Source organism: Protopterus annectens, chromosome 1.part2 (genome assembly GCF_019279795.1).
Source record: "Protopterus annectens isolate FY-2018-M chromosome 1.part2, PAN1.0, whole genome shotgun sequence".
NCBI classification, from domain to species: domain Eukaryota; kingdom Metazoa; phylum Chordata; order Ceratodontiformes; family Protopteridae; genus Protopterus; species Protopterus annectens.
The window spans coordinates 1023154749-1023171183 of NC_056727.1; the positions used below are offsets into that span (position 1 = coordinate 1023154749).

At 38.1% G+C, this 16435-nt stretch overlaps 1 protein-coding gene across 1 annotated transcript in view; it reads right to left on the bottom strand.

The window, feature by feature from the left end:
- The window catches only part of LOC122792226 (CUB and sushi domain-containing protein 2-like), a 1050635-nt gene that overhangs the window by 423745 nt on the left and 610455 nt on the right, over nucleotides 1-16435 (bottom strand). The window lies entirely within an intron of this gene.

Below are 16435 nucleotides of genomic sequence, written 5' to 3' on the forward strand. Positions count from 1 at the left end.
CGAGGCTATTATTGAACATGGTGCTTAGGTGGGGAGCCAGTTCACTCTGAAGTTTGTGTAAAACATAGCCTGGGATATTGTCCGGTCCCATGAATGCTGTGTTTTTGGCTTTAGAGAGTGCAGCTTTTACCTGCATAGTTGTGATTACAGGGACTCTGCATTCTTCCTGTATAGATATGGGCCCTTTAGGGGGTGGGGGGTAAAGTTAGCATTAAACCTATCTGCCAGGATGTTGGCAATATCAGTTGGTTCTGTAATTTTCTTGCCTTTGTGCTGTAACTCAGATCTGGGTGTTGCCATCAAGATTCTTGACATAGCTATAGAATGCTTTGTGGTTGTCCTTAGAATTAGTGTCTATTTTGTTTTTGTAGCCAGCTTTGGAGGATCTTATAAGGGGATCTCAACTTCTTACTGAGGCTGACCAGGGAGCTCCTCCACTCATGGGATTTTACTCTCTTTTGCAACAGTTTCTTCCTTCTGTTGTACAGTTTGTTTATGGCAGGGGACCACCAGATTGGCTTCCTTTTTTTGGAGGATAGCGTCTTGGTTCTGTTTGGGATAGCATGATCCATGCACTCGTGTAAGTGCTTATAGAGTGCATTTGTGTAGGATTCAGCAGTTGTAACTGTACTGACCGTCTTTATGGGTGTCATGAAGTTCACCACTTCTGTCTTAAAAAGCATGAAGTTGGCTTTGGAGAAATTTTTTACCATGGTTTCCTTAATGGGGGGTGGGGGCAGGATGTGGATATCAAGGGTGATTAGCTTATGGCTGGATCGGACCAACGAGGAGTTGACTTCAGGTGTGGAACACCGGTCACTCATGTTGGTAATGACTAGGTTTAGGATATTGTTGCCCGTGGTGGTGGTGTGGATAAGTTGATCCAGAGCATTGGAGTTTATGAATTCCGGAAAGCATTGAGCTAAGGAGTTGGTACACGAGTAGTTTTCCCAGTTAATGGTGGGGTAGTTGAAGTCGCCCATTATTAGGGTGTTTGGTTGAACCCTAATATTTTCCAGTACATCAAGAAAAGAGGAGTGGGAATCCTGGCGCATGGTGGGGGATCTGTAGCAAGCTACAATTTGGATTACAGTTTTGCCCAGAGTTAGTTGCACTTGAATAACCTCAGATGCATTATATTGAGCAACTAGCCTGGACATGTGGATATCCTTAATGAATATGGACAACCCTCCGCCTTTGGTGTTTCGGTCCAGGTTACATGGCCGAAAAGTGTGGTATGAGTTATAGCCTGGTAGTGCAAGGGTAATCTCTGGAGCCTTGAACCAGGTCTCAGTCACTGCACAGATATCATTGTTCTCTATTTTAAGGAGTGCCTCAAGTCAGTGCATTTTGAGATTTAGACTTCTAGCATTGAGTAGCATTACCCTCAGTTTTTGCTTGCATGTTCCTGTTACGGTGGTGAATTTGTCATTTGAACCTTGCCTAAAAAAGGCACTATAGGGGCAGCAAGAGCCTTAGCCAGTATCCGGAATCCCAGGGGTGACAGGTGCAGGCCATCTCTGGCAAAACATTGTGGTCTGTTGACCATGTCATCCCAAGCAGACAGATACTGGATCCCCTTAGAATGACACCAGAAGCTTAGCCTATTGTTGAAGTCAATCATTTTGTCCTTGTACTGCTGTATCATTCTGGATGATGGCAGAATGCAACTCAGGGCTAGGGTCATTCCTGCCTGGGCTACAAGATCGGAGAGCTCTTCCCTGTCTCTTTTCATGTAGTCCAGGGAGGTATGTCTCAGGTTATTCACACCAACATAGACAATGACAGAGTCATATTTGTACTTGTTGTGGAGTGACCTGAGTGCGTGGGTTATGTGGAGGATCCTGGCACCCGACAGGCAGCTGACAGTAACCTTCTCCTTGTTTAGCGTAGTGAGTGGGACATCAGTGTGCCTGACTATAGAGTCACCTATGACTAGTGTGTTGGGTACGTTATTTTGCCTTATGGCCTGTGGTTGAGTGGCACACTGAGTCTGTGGGCTATGTGTCATTTGGGTTGTGTTGGGGGATGGAGGATGCTTGCGTTTCTGCTTTGGAGGTCTCTGTTACTATGTGTGGATTTTGGCGGTGTAGATTTAGTGAGACTATGTGATGAGTGTGGTGTGGTGCAAATGTTTACCTTCTCCTCTTGACTGTCAAGTTCAGTCTTGGTTGGAGAGAGCTTTCTCTCCAGTTTGGCTAGATAAGTCCATATCTCACAGGTTGTAGTGTTGGGTGGTAGGAGGAGAGGGTTGTCTGTGTACATGAGGCAATTTCTACATTGCCTCAAGATGCCCAGATTCATCAGATAGACAGGAGAGAACACTGGGAGCTGACCCTCGGACATGCCTGAATAAAAAATATTTCCTCTAGATAAGTGAGGAAAGTGAGTATAAGAGCTGTTTTTCTCTAAGCAAGTGAGAAAAGTACGTACAAAAACTGTTTTCCTCTATGTAATGAGAAAGGTTGAGTGCTATAGTAATTAGTAGCTTATTTAGTGCTTACAAGTTCTGAACATGAATAAGCATATTCACAAGAATATGTGGACAAGAAACCATTTGAAAGATCTGAAAAGGCATTTCAAATACAGTTGACTGCTGTACTGTATAAAGGTTAGAGTGACAGATTCCTATAGAAATGCCTGCCAATCGTTTGATCTAGAAGCAGCAGTTTGCACATCAGATAAATTTATAATTTCAGTCTGTTGAGGTTATCATTGCTGCCCATATTTAAGACTCCCTCATTAACTTTCTGTGAATATTTTACAGTCAGCAAAATTTTATAAGTAAGGTCACTTGTTCTTTACTAGAAATTATATCTAGTCTTGGGAAACTATGACCTGTGTAACACCTGTACACAATATTTTAACTTAACATATTTCCGAGTAAGATGATAAAAAATGCATTTATGTATTAGAAGAATGCCTAATAATGTGAAAAGAAATAACTGTTTGTCTATAAACCCCACATTCTCATAGACACAATGACCATGCAAAAATGAATTAGCAATCAACTTTACTGTAATAATAATAATAATAATAATAATAATAATAATAATAATAATAATAATAATAATACTGATAATAATAATAATAATAATGACCAAAAATAATAATAAAAGGCAAAAAAATAATCATTTAAACAAATGAAAATAACCACAAACAACTAGTAACCACGAAATAGTAGAAGGTGCATACCACAATTCACCTTCTACAACAAAACCGCAGCAGGCACATGACACTGCTCACCTGTACAAACCCAACAATAAGCAGTGTAACTTCAAACGCTCACTGCAGTATTTGCTCACTCACATTACTCTCAAACTTTTCAGGGGAGTGAGTGGGGATATTGGCAGGCTAAACTGATGAGAAGACTGTCCTTCTCTTTCCTTCTAAAATTAGTAGGGATGGGAGGGAGGGAGGGATTCAACAAAAGCCTGTTCCAACATAACTTCCTGAGCTTCCACTTCAACCTCAATATCCCTGCCTAACCCCCAATGCAAAGTCTACCTCACATCATGTACCACCAACCATTCCTGCCTAGCACCTGACTTTATACTTGACCCAGAGACTGCTTATTATCTTCATCCTGAGCTAAACCTCTAGCAGGTATTCACAGACAAAAACAGCTATCAGAAACAAACCTATTTCCTTCACTTCATTTCAATATTCTGTGACACATCACCTTGCATTTTGTTTTATATATTGATAACATACATGGATCTGGGATTCTTGGAATGCTACACAAACATTTAGAATGTAACCCTTCCCTTAAATGTAGCTCCTCCCAGTCCTGAACAGTGTATCCTTTAGGATACCATACATTTTCAAGGCTGTTGAGAATAACCACTGAATTGGAATCTTAAACATTTATCAAACAGGTAGTCTAAAAAAAAACATCCCACACAAGGTGTAATTTAATAAAATGTCGCTGTAAATATGACATTTTAGGATTTAATATAATTTTCATTGCCCAATATCACCTATTACATTTCACTGCAAAAATAAGTGCACTCTTGCTACTACCTATCTTCTCCCATCTCTGTTACATGGTGCACCCATCCTAACCAACCAGGCATCAGTTAAAACTAAGCTGGATGCATGCTATCATATGGTTGCAACCCCCCCCCCCAAAAAAAAAAAACAATACCACAGCCACCGCAGTACCACCCTTAAGGCTTTGAAATAGCTTGAAATGCCTCACCACTTAGATTACATACACATACAAAATTATTCACAAAGCTCACAACCGCCCTGCTTTTACTCCTGTTCTCCATTCCTATCACCCTAATAGACTACAAACATCTTCCCAGCATATGTAAAGACCACAAATCCTGTGGCCAAAGTGTCTACTCATAATCTGTCACTAAAAAGTAGAATTCTATCATTCTGTAAATTAGATCTATCTCTAAACTTTCCAACTTCAAGTAACTACTAATAGACTACTTAAATAAAACTTCTGCTCCTGCACTAACTCAGGCTGAACTAGTTCCCTCTTTTTCCATAATCAGCATACTTTAACAATATTTATAGAGAAGGAATTAGTAAAATCTATTTCTTAGACATAGGTCAAATATATTTTTGCTTAGTAAAATCTATTTCTTCGACATAGGTCAAATATATTTTTGCTTAGCTATATTATCTAGTCATCTCTGTTCCAAAGAGTGTACTCAGTGTGTTTAATGTCATTTCTATGAACTGCAACTTGTAAATACTTTATCTATTGGCAATGATCTTTTTCATCTTGTTATAACTGTCCAAATATTTGCAATACATATGTACATGTTCACATGGTATGAGCTAAAGGTTATTTTTTTAGTTTACTTAGTTAATCCAACAGTCGTCTGTATTAAGCTTCATGATAACTTTATGTAATTATAACCATATTATCTCATTGTGGAGCTTTTATCCTTACACCTCCACTGAAAATGGGATATTAGCCCATTTGGACTTTACTGGTAAACAAATGTCAAATAAATTCGATAAGTAATCGTTAGGGAAAAGAAACAGGCGTATGCTGTGGCATATGTTATATGTATGCCTGTCTATACATTTGATTCACTTTATCTACTTGTTAACCAGTTAAGTGACCTGCTCTTTCTCTGATCATTTTAATCAAGATCCCAGCCAAAAGAGTTAGGATATAACAGAGGAATGGGTAAGGGTTAAATGCAGTATAAATGTATGGATATGTTAGTGTAGTCAATCAATCAGCATGCTTTTGAAAGCCATGAGGATTACTCCAGAAAACTAATAAAGCCATGGGGAGAACTTGAAAACTCCGTAGAAATAGTGATCAAAGTTTAGGACAAATAGTTAATGGCTACATGTTTTCCAAAAATTAACTTGGAAAGGTATTCTCATGAGTTTTACTATTCCATATTACACCCATCATTGTTAAAATTATAAATTAAAGTTGTCAAAGACAATCATTGAATTTTGGTACATTATTTGTTTTACCCCTTTTAACACTCATACACACACACACAAAACACACACACACACACACACACACACACACACACACACACACACACACACACACACACACACACACACACTTTATCGCCATTTATATTTCTCTTGTATATATTCAAAGTATATATTCTCTTGTTTTGGTTCTCGATTAAATAATCAGGCTAGCTTATGATAATCATCTCCCATTATTTTTTATGAAGATGTGTTATGAATCTGCCTATGAAGATTGCACAGATATTTTATTTTAGGCTTTCTTATGGTAATATATGTGTGATGCCACAGCACTGGCCCAATAATAAAGGAGCCTCAGTCCTCACCACTGGCAACAGTGGGGGACATACACACTGGAAGGATGAGAAGTACACATACAGTAAAGTGCAATTTACCTTAAGAGCACATAGAGAGCACAGTCAGTCTAGGGCTGGTTTCTCTCTCTTACTCCAGATCCCCAACAAGACTCCCCAATGGCACAGCTATAGGGTTGAGTTCTCAGCTGAGTGGCCAAGCCAAGACCTCCAGCACCCTCTCTTTCCTATAAGTGTTTTGTGTCCCTGCCCAAGTAGCTGACACACAAACACTTTGAGGTTTGATTTATACACACACACACACACACACACACACACACACACACACACACACACACACACACACACACACACACACACACACACACACACACACCTGGGAAAGGCTAGCACAGGTTAACTAGCTACGCCACCTTGTGCCCAGATGACAAGATTGCTTTCACTACCACCAACCACTACTTATCAGCTACTTTAAGGCCCTTAAGTCCAATCTTACTGTGTAATACTACTATTAATCAAAATAGTAGTCTGACCAAGAGCAAGGCTATTAGGAGTGGCCAGCACAGTGTCACCAAATAGATATGCAAGTACTCTTAGAGTTTAAATATCTTTAGACAGACCAGCCACAATTGAAAGGTTTAAATATATTTAATAATAAATAATACAAAAACAACAAAATACTCAGTAAATCATCACAGTAACTTCAGAGTTCAAAATAACAGGACATATTTTAAACAGCAGTGCAGGACACTCTCAAATAAATAAAGAAAACATTTAAGCTATACTTCACTATAATCCTGACTGTATCTAAAAGAAATGACTGTACCCTAGTTAACTTACTTCCAGAGCTAGGCAAGACAGATGTGGTGAGTGGGTTTTCCCGCGGATGCTGTCAGGTCAAAGACAGAATACAAAATGCACTGTCTCTCTCAGAGAGTTCTTTAATTAATCTCTCAAATATTGTTGCTGGGATACTTGCATCACTTCTTGTCATCTATCAGTCCCCAGTTAAATCTCCATTGCTACAAACTACCACCATTTAGCATATCCCTGTGAAAACACATAAACAAGGACTTCTCTTACATCTAAGGCAAATGGTAGAAGTTGTAAAATAATTTACATTCCTCCACATGTAAAGACAATACAACAAACTTCTAGTTCTAGACATTATGTCTGTTAATGCACTGAAACTGAGAGATAACATCTTTTGTTGATGGCCCAGCTATAAAGTAACTTAACCTCAATCATTCTTCAGAAGTATTGCAAGATAATATCCTGTGTTTCAGTCTCCCCTGTTAAACAGTTACAATAGCGTACAAAAATATCTCTTCAGCACACATGTCTATACAATATGACATACAGTTCTAATACATTTGTAACACAGGCATATGAATCATGTTGCTATTCACAAATGACATGCAACCACTTACAAAATTCCAGATAGCTGGGCTGGCAGTAGCTTATTTTATTACAATATGTTTTGCAGTTTCATTTTCAGCTCATTTCAAATGTTGATATACAGACTATGCAATCATACATCATTAGCTACAAGTGAATATTCCAGCAGCTGTAAAACACGTGAGCCTTTCTGTTTCTGCAATTTATAATACAAATCTCTGCATATTTAACATGTTCTTTTGTACCTTAGAGCTGCATAAGTTTTTTTTTTATGTAATTGGTATGTTATGACAACTGCTGCAGGCGAAACAACACTAGTAGTAAGTAGTTTAGTAACATTTTTGTAACCATATCTAAATAATTACAATTTCCTACATCTTTTTTCCTTAACAGGACATAAACATCTCTAAAACTAGTCATCTCCTTATACCTTGCAATTCTCCCAAGGCCACCTCTCACCCTCAAAGAATTTAGCACTCAACCCTAACTCTATCCCAGCATCAATACAAATACCTTAACACAAACACACACACACACACACACACACACACACAGGTTCATAGGTGTTTACTAGCCTAACAACCACAAGGGCCTTTTTAAGCCTAGCCATGCATCCCATATCTCAGACAAGCTCTGATACCCTTGATAAATGTAAGCAGGGTCTTTGGAGATAAAACATTTACAAACTAGGGCCTGGGAAATGAACCATTTACTGGCTGCCCATGTCCATTAGAGATGTAGGTGCCAAACCAGGGATGAATTTCCTGTTCCCCATCCAGTTGTCCAGGTTACTCTTGAATTGGTTTTGGGAGGAGCTCTGCTTCACATGGATGGGTAGCCAGTTCCAGAGACCAGGTAATCGCTGGGATACATACCTGTCTCCCCAGCAGGTCCTATTTATATCACAGGCAAGGTTTAAACCTTTAGCACAGGTAATCCTGGTGCTGTTTGTTTTGTGTATATGCAGGAGGTCCATCACAGTGGGGTCTGACAACACCATGTATGCCAGGCATAAATCTCCCCCTCAAAAGCCTGTAGGACACAGAATACAGGGATAAAGCCTTGAGGCAGTCTGCATAGGACATTTTACTTAAGTCCTGTATTGTTTTGGTATGGATCCTCTGTGGACATTCCAATTGTTGGATATGCCTGGTTAGGTACATACCAAAGGGCTCAATGTACTCAATGATAGGACTGATGAATGCTGAATACAGTGGAACAATGACTTCTTTGGATTTAGATGACATACCTTTATTTATAAGTTGTGCAACATAGAACACATACAAGCATACATGCACAGAGACACACACATGCACACACAGGCACACACACACACACACACACACACACACACACACACACACACACACACACACACACACACACATCTATCCTCTTTCCCCAACATTTTCAATCCCGCTCTTCATCACTGCCTTCTTCTTTAAACAAATTTGAGCTTCAAATGTTGGGTCTCTCCTGGACCACCCATATGTCCCTAGGGCAGATAATTGTAATCACTTCTTCATTATCTTTTGGAGAACTGCTTTATTGTCCCTCTTCTTTATATGTATACTCTTTAGTGATTCAAAAACATCATGCCTCACAACTGGAAAATGGCCCTAATTAAGCCCCTTCCTAAGCAACGTAAAGCAGAGAATACCTCACATTTCTAGCCCATCTCCATCTATATTCTCTTGCAAAACTCCTAGGGAAAAATTGTTTACTGCTTTTACAATACATAAAAAATACTATCTCCTTTTCTTAAAAGAATGTGGATTTTGGACGGGCCACACCACCATGGCTGTGCTATGGCTTCTCATAGAGGGGTTCCACATAGCCCTGTACATATTTCCCTGCTTTCTTCTAATATTAGAAACTTCAGTATGACTTTCTCCAACTCCTTTGATGTTTTATGCCAATGACATGGTCATGTTCAGATCTAATCCATCTCACTTAGTCAACCAACACAACATGAAGAAATGCCTTCACGAACTAGATGGTTGCTACAACACAAACATCCAGCAACACCCATCATAACAAAGAGGAAGTGCCCCTCAACCCTTGCTGTTTCAGAAAATAACACACCAATTAAATCATCATCTGCATAGAATAAGCCCTTAACTTCCAACTCCTTACTATTCTTGATAAGGAAATTGTCTCCTTCCCACTTAATGCCAGCTGGAACAGTTATCATGAAGGGAATCCTTTTATCTCAAATAGAAAATGGACTACTCATCACATTTGCAGTCACCTGCTAGAATTTGACTTTTCTACAGACAGTCACAAATAAAATATGTTGGTTCATTATTCACTCATGGCTACCATTAAAGCAAATAACAAAACTCCTTCTTGCTTCACTGCTCTTTAAAGTCTTCCATCTAGAAATGTATTCCCCACACTGCAACAAAACTCACCACAAAACCTGCTCTTATAATCCAAGAACTTATTCCAATGCAGGTTCTACTCTTTGACTTCCTAAAACAAAATTAAATTGCAACAATCATGCATTTTAAATTCTAACACCCAAACTCATGGAATCTCTTCCTCCACATCTCAGAGGGTTCAACTCATACTTAAAGATTAGACTACAACTCAAAACACATCTCCTCCAGCAAGCCCATTGTAAGTGTTCAACAGTGGCCACATAACCAAACCTCTCCAACTGTTCTCTTCTCGTGATATCAGCATACTCTTTCCCCCTCTTCAACAGATCAGGAATATGCAGTCTACAACTTAACGTATGTTTTTTCTTCCATTGTGTATATGGAATTCTAGACCTACAGACTGAAATAATAGGTACATAATATGCAATTCCTTCATTCGTATTAGATGTAAAAAACCATGTCCTGCTTTTGCTCCTTCCTGTAAAAATATATATCTCTTTTCTTTTTTCTTCCTTCAGCATTTGTTTCTGCATACTCACTAGGGCTATTCCTGAAATCAATCAACTGCAGACAGTGTATTACCCTAGCAAACAAACAAAATAAAACTGACTCACTGGTGCTCTGCAGTACAACTTACTCTTCTTTAGTTTTATTTAATCAAAATTATATATGAATCCCTCGGATTAACCAAGTAAGCAATACATATTTTTCCAGATAAGTAAATATGTATATACATTTTAACCTACAGTGACTAAAATGTATACAAGAGCTTAGTGAATTCAAATTTTTCATCAGACTATAAACTTATTAATTCACATGTGAACCTAGTAGATGATACTAATTGTTAAATGTACATAAAATTACTTTATCGTAATGAGGTAAGACTATGATGAACATAGTCTGTTTTTTACTCCCACAATAGGTTTCTGAATATGTCTTTTAATATGCCTTAGAATCTATCTGCAAAGCAATATCCTAAATAAACCAGTTCAACATGCACAGGTGAACTATATATAACATATTGCTGAAATGTACTAAGTAACATTGCCCTGTCATAGAAGAAGGTGTTGAAGAAGGCATATGCTTGTGTACCACATAATTACTTGAGAAAGCTTTATAAAAGAAGAGGTCAGAAAGTCAAAGACATTCCATTCACTCCAATGAGTTATTCAAACAAAAGTAATATTGGTATTACAGGTGTCAAGTCAAACTTGTTTAAGGTCAGTGGATGCCCTCAGCAAGGCTGTGCCTTACATCCTTTTGTGTTTTTGATTTTGCTAAAGAGGTCTTCAGGGCACCATCATGGTTTGGAAAGGATTCATTTTGGGATTATGAAAGGTACATCTTTTTTGCTTATTGACAACCTTTTCTTCCAGGCCTTAAGTCACAGTAATGTATGGTGTGCACTTGGGGTGACACCCTTTCCTTCCTGGCCTTAAGTTATGGTAAAGCATGGTGCACACTTGGCTAGTTATTTGCTGAAAGTGAAATGGCTTGGATAAAAAAGATCCTTTCCAAATAAGAGGTCATGAATCCTTTGCACAAAAGAGTGATTTGCTCACAAGAGTACCACATGCATTGGATGGGTCTATATTATAACATTGAAGTCTTACAACTTCGAATGTTATAATATGGAATCCAGTAGAGCGAAACACCAGAAAACCAAACAGTCAGAATAGCGCTGTTCTGACAAACATACACACAACACAAGCACACCAAAATAAATAATCCACACGCACACAATTCACAAAACCCTACACTAAACCATACATACACCACCAGCTATCCACTAACCTTAACCCAACCCTAACCCTAAGGTCCGTCACTATCGCACACTCACCTTACCTGCTCCTTAACCCTAACTCACCTACCCCACCCTAACCCTCACGTCCGCACAATCGCACATTTACCTGACCCGCGCCCTAACCCTAACTCACCTAACCCATGCCCAATCGCACACTCACCTTCATTCACACACTTACCTTAACCAGGTCCATAACCTTCCCTCCACAGTCAAGGAAATAGCGAAGCTGCAGAAATGGCCCACCGAATACTTTTTCTAGGAAAGTATTCAGTGTTCTGCAGCTTCGCTATTTCCAGCATTCACTCTACTGGGTACGATATTATAACATTCAAAGTTGTAAGACTCTGAAGTTATAATATAGACCAGACTGGACTGGAGTGTAGCAGAGAATGACATGCTGAATCACAGGACAAAGCTGTCCATTTGTAGGACAGTCTGTCTCTATGTATTCTTTTCTGCAATCATGAACTTTAGTTACTGAACAGACTGTCAAGGTCACAGGCAGAACTGTAGGTACATTATCTGACACTCTGTACAGTTCCCTGAACTGGCATCCTCTCATTTCTATGTCTCTAAGTTGAGCAGAAAATAAAAAAAAGAAACAAATCAGCAATTGCCAATTATATCCCATAACACCTTGCACCAGGTCCCAATAAGAAATGGGCATAGCAATGCCTCAGATCACAGTACAGCTGGCAGAAATAAGGATCCTTCACAAGGTTGCTGCACTCCACTCCTCTCTGAAACATTATGCAAACTGGGAGGACTACAGGGTGGAGCTGATATTCATCTCTGCTGAGAGCTGTCAGTTGAGGAGGACTGGATGGCTCCCACAGAGAGGGGTAAGATTCATAATTCCAAACTTCCAAGTCCAACCACCAGAAGAACAGATTGTATCTCTCTCTGACTGCCTAGAGTTAGACATCCCACAGGATGAACTGTAGATAAAGGAGTCAGATCTGTCCTGCTAAGTCTGCTACCACAGCAACCCTCGCTAGAAAAGGAGTTTAGAAAATATATGCATGGGCAGATGCATGAATTGATGAATGAACAGATGATAGATGGATGCTGGAATATTGTATGATATATCTTATGAGTACCTTCTCTCATTGTAACAATGACGTTTGCTTTTCATGTTAACATTTACGTTTAACATCTCTATTAAATTTGTGTTCTGTATTTTCAAATTTAACATGAAGGACAGTACATTCCTAAACATGAAGGACAGTACATTCCTAAATGTTTTCAGTGAACACAGATTCTAGAAAACTTAGGAGCCTTTCTCTGTCTGACAGAGACTGCACCTCTGAATATACTAGACAAAACCCCACTGTCTTGCAGAACTAGAATTCATTCATTTAACACTGTAGTTCTCTTTAGATGTGTTATCAATTGTGGCTATTCCAAACATAACTGAATGTCCTACCCAGTCTGAAAAAGCTAGTCCTAACACACGTGACTGTCTTACTGAGTTTAAAATCGGACAAACATGGTCACATGTAATAGAATTCTTCAACACTAATACTCAGCTAAATGCAAAAAGTTTCTCCTTTCTCCTTATCTTTCATTCATCAACGTTACATTACTTTTGACTCATCTAAAATATTTCCATAATATCTACTACTTTTCACTCTTTCTTTCCTAAGCGCTAGTAATACCCTCCATTTTCTTTTTATAGCCAGGGCACACTCTCTCAGCCACAATCAAGGCCTCAGCTGTTGTTAATTTATTAACTGCTCCTCTCCCTTTCATTTTGATGCTTTAGTCTCTCCTTCAGCTGGCTCATCTCTTGTACTTTATAAGTCTGCCACTTAACCTGCTCACAGCTCTGATATTCACCATCTGTGTTTACTATTATTTGCCTGTATCATAACAGCAGTTGTTGACTGCTCCCTCCTGACTTTATTCCCAAAACTCTTCCTTTGTACATAAATAAATAAATGCATACATACATACATAAATGCATGTATACATATCAGAGAAAGAGTTAAATACATCTAAGACTTTTGTTAGATGCTCCACATATTTGACATCATCACATTCTCTCTGTATAATGCAATTTTTATCAATGTTATCAATAATGGAAATATTTTTGTTGCTGTAAAAGTCTTTATTATATAAAGTAAAATGATAACACAGGAAACAAAGCTTATATAAAATCAGTCATTCACACTCACAAAGGTGGCAGCATCATGTGATTATATTGCACTATGTGTGGTGTTGGCCTTTTTACATTTAATATAAAGACTATATAAAATAATGTGGATATATACAATGTAACTTGTAAGAGATATACATTTTTAAATTAAATGTTACTCTTTAGTTTAAGAACTACAATTAAATTTCCTGGGTTTTTTCCCTGTCTGAAACCAGCTGAGATATGATGGACTGAGTGAAAGTACGTTTATTTTATTTTGATTTAAGTTTGAACACTAAGTAGTGCACTGATCCCAGTGTTCCAATTGCAAGTACAGCCTTGCAGAATACAATCATAATGATTAGATACAATAAGTAAAAGTACAATGAACAATCCAGATAGGTAAAAGTTCACAATTTTGAAACACTGTAATGAGCTTCGGGTGTAATATTTTAAGAAAACTAGTGTATGGTGAGATCTATGTAAAAATAAAGGAAATAAAAAAAATGAAACGAGAAAGACAACTGGGGTAGGAAAAAGGAGCAAAGCTAACATTTGGTAGTAAAGTGGAGAAGGATGAACCAGAGTCAGGGATAATGTATTAGTTTAACAGAATGAATGCATAATAATGAAGTCATAATGGAAGGTGGTAGAGCAGGCAGGAGTTCCTGAGGGTTAGGAGATGTGATTCACCTAAGAGCATTGACATGTTGTATCTTTGTGCAGGAATTTCTTGAATTGTGAACTGAATTTGGTGTAAGAGCGGTGGTCTACCGAGGATACCAGACAAGCTAGTTATAGTTCTGACCTCATGATTGGGTACCCTGTACATGCCATCTTTTAAAATGATTGTGACTTACTGCATGTACACAATGTTTGACTTCACTAGACTAACAAATGTGTAACTGTGTTACAATTGTTAAATCAGACTATTGTTAACTATATTTCAGATGAGATGACCTAATTACTTGCTTGGGAGTTCTGTGGCTCTAAGAGGACAGGTTTACCTAAGAAGTACAATGATAATGAACAGATAGTACCATAAAATGAAAATGAATGCATCACTAGTTTGAAAAATGCAAAAAAGACATCTAAAAACATAAGGCATAACACTGCCTGTCTATTTTCACTGAATATCTTAATACAATCACATAGAATATCTCCCCAAATGGCCAAGTAACTGGACAGATATAAAACATATTTAGACACGTCATGTATCTGCTACATCTTTAAGACAGCACTAGTGGTAAAGGTTTATTTAGCTGATTCCTATTAACTTTCCTGAATCAAGTGATAAAAAATTGAAATGTAAAAGTTATCATAGATGCAAATCAGTTGAAGCTGGCATCCACTGAATTTGCACAATTAACATTTTTATTAGCTGTGATTATTTCTGAGCCAGTAATATAATGGCAGCTCTTCTATATATCACCAAAAATGGCATTTTCAATGTGCAAATTGTTGACATGCATTTCCACAGAGAAGCTCTCAGGAAGTACAAATGAATCGCTAGGCAGTAACTTACAACATAAAGCAGAGTGGGGCTGTACTGCCAAATGGTGTAAATCACCAGCAGCTTTTTTCTGTTTCCCTCTCAGAATATTTTTAGGCAACAGCTACCTAAAGTATAAGGTTAATAAAATGTAGCAACCTTGTTTTAGAACTACTGGAAATATCAAACTGAGAGAATACAGATACTGTGCCCACGCCACAAGAATTACAAGTTGTGAAAGCATAAATAGCAGCTGTTCTGTTTTCTACTCTAAGCAATGGCTACACTAACTGCATGATTATATGGTAGAACAACATGATTTGGCACTTGAGAAATAGCATTCAACTGTGGTATGCAGGAAGTCTTATTTCCAGACTATCAACTTTAATGCTAAGATATAAATACTTTGGTCTGGTAATCCAATGACCAGTTGTCTGTCTATCTATCTATCTATCTATCTATCTATCTATCTATCTATCTATCTATCTATCTGTTTAGAAAAACTCTTGATCTTAGAACACTCTTTTACTGAAAAAAAATAAAAACTTTCAGTAAAAAGCAAGTTGAGCAATTGTTAGGCAAACTGTGTACCAACCATCATCTTGACAGAAGCAAGCTGATGCCAGGGTGTTACTATTCTACACTGCATCATTCCATATGCAGAGCATACTGATTCATTATTTTGGTATGGCTGTCCATGCTTTATGTTTTGCTAAGTAATTACTTGCCACTGCCTGGTGTTAGCTGGACTCTTTAAGTATGTTTTCATCGAGGAGTACTGTCGCATGACATATTCCATAAGTTAATACATTTTGCTGCATTTCACCAATACTTTAGCAATTAGGTATGTTTATCTGTTTTTTTTTTCTAATATAGCTTTCTTTCTCCTATCATGTTGTGCTAAAAATGTACAGACACATGTAGATGTAAGAAGCAAAAAACAGATGTCTTTCAGATCATGAACTTTTTTTATTACTTTATTAGAAGCAAAGAACACACACACACACACACACACACACACACACACACACACACACACACACACACACACACACAAATCTATGTCTCTTTTTATGGTTGGATCAGGAAAGCTGACCCGCACAGCATCATATAGACTGTGAGTAGATGATGGGGAAATTGCAGTAGGGTGACAGCATGAATCTTGTCAATAGATGTTGCTTCAGTTTGCTTTTCTCTGTAGGCAGACAAACTTGAACAAGCTTAACTACTACCTCGATCTACTCAATGCCCTTCCCTTATTTCACTTCTGATCTGATCTCTGCATATAAATTATACCATGACTTCCATCTAACATTAAATTCTAGGATTGCACCACTGTCACCACAAAGTAACATTTCTAAATTTCCCACTGTGTCAGTATATACTGGTAGAGAGCGAATCCTCTGCAAGTTTTTTTAGCAAACAATTATGTTCAACTAA